Source organism: Otolemur garnettii, unplaced genomic scaffold (genome assembly GCF_000181295.1).
Source record: "Otolemur garnettii isolate 467f Iridium unplaced genomic scaffold, OtoGar3 scaffold00007, whole genome shotgun sequence".
NCBI lineage: Eukaryota > Metazoa > Chordata > Mammalia > Primates > Galagidae > Otolemur > Otolemur garnettii.
Window position 1 is genome coordinate 41,353,351 of NW_003852402.1, and position 1,828 is coordinate 41,355,178.

The following is a 1,828-nucleotide window of genomic DNA, read 5'->3' on the forward strand; positions in this document are numbered from 1 at the left end:
TAGCTCACAGCAACCTACAACTCTTGGGCTCAAATGATTCTCTTGCCTCAGCCTCCCTAGCAGCTGAGACTTCAGATGCCCACCACAATGCCAGGCAATTTTTTTTTTTTTAGCAGGCCCAGGCCTGGTTCAAAAGGACCAGCCCTGGAGCATATGACTGGTGCCCTAACCCCTGAGCTATGGGTGCCTCTGGTTTCATATCTTGTTTTGTTTTCAATCTAGGATTTAATCAAGGATAACCCACTACACTTGTTTTTCATGTTGGCTAGTAATAAAATTCTGAAAACACCAAAAAAGGCTTTCTCTTAAATAGAGGTCCAATCAGATTGCTTGGTGTAATTGGTGGAGATGTTGATATACTAAACACATTTTATTGAAATGGATGCAAGGGATGAGAGACAAATGGATGTTCACAGCCTTTAAGTTTTGCTTCACAGTTTTTCCAAGGCTATTTATTATTCCTAATCAATATGCACCTGCTTTTTTTCCCATCGACTTCTGCTTTGATTTTACACTTGTCTTACAATTAAGAGGAAGAAAGAGAATTTCAAATGATGGATTTTGTTAAGTAAGTAAACGTTTAAGCAAGTTGTGTTCACATGTTTTTAATTAAAATTTCATTGAACTTTTGCACATTTACAAATCTTTGTGGTGTTAAACACTGACTTTCTCACCTCTCTTGGCCAGATTTCTTTCTCAGTGTCTTCATATGTTTGGTACAACACTGGTGTCTGTGAAAGCTCAATCATTTCCTGACAGCTCATTCTTTTTACAGCAATGTGGTGTAATGTAATAAACATAAGGCTATATGTCTTGGAAGCTTTTATTCAAGAATAAAAAGAATGTTCTTAACAGGAAACACATCAAACGGGTGTACATTGGGGCTGGGAGTGTTGGCTCATGTCTGTAATCCTAGCACTTCCTAGCACTTTGGGAGATTGAGGCAGGGACATCAGTTGAGACCAGGAGGTCAAGGCCAGCGGAAGCAACACAGTGAGCCCCTGTCTCAACACACACACACACACACACACACACACAAACACACATTAGCTGGGTGTGGTGGAATGTCCCTGTAGTAATAGCTACTAGGGAGCCTGAAGTCAGAGGATTGATTGAGCCAAGAGTTCAAGGTTGCAGTTATCTGGTCTGGGTGACAGCGTGAGACCCTGCCTAAGTAAAAGTAAATAAATAACATTGAATATTAGAGGTCAACACCCCCAGCTATTCATCTGTGGGTTTCCAGTATATTTTTTTCTTTTTAAAAATATGGAACCCTTCACAAATTTGCGTGTCATCTTTGCATAGGGGCCATGCTAATCTTCTCTGTATCGTTCCAATTTTACTATACGTGCTGCCGAAGTGAGCACTTCAGTATATTTTTATGTGAACTCGAGAGGCCATTGGAAACCTTGACACTCGGTAGTGTACCAATTCAGTCAGGAATGACAGTGCCAAACAACATACAGACTGTCCACACAAGGGGCTGAATAACAACACCTTTGTTTCTTGATAGTTCAATGTACACAAACTTTATGTTATTCACAAAATTATTAAAGATATTGTATAAAATTACCTCAGACTATGTGCATGAGGTATATTTAAAGCATAAATGGATTTAGCATTTAGACTTCAGTTCTATCCCCAGGACATCTCATTATGCATATGCAAATATTCCAAAATCTGAAAAATTTAAAATCAGAAATACTGCTCATCCCAAGCATTTCAGATAAGGGACCCTCAGCTTGTACAGCCCATAAAATAGATGAAACGTCATGCATCAAAGTCAGTGTTTTTCAACCTTTCTTATCTCGTGGCACACTTGAACCTA

General features: G+C 39.2%; 1 non-coding gene across 1 annotated transcript; it reads right to left on the reverse strand.

The window, feature by feature from the left end:
- Positions 1–1,260: 1,260 nt before the first annotated feature.
- Positions 1,261–1,367, reverse strand: LOC111723089. Its single transcript, XR_002771708.1, has one exon. It is a non-coding gene; the product is annotated as a U6 spliceosomal RNA (small nuclear RNA).
- Positions 1,368–1,828: the final 461 nt, after the last annotated feature.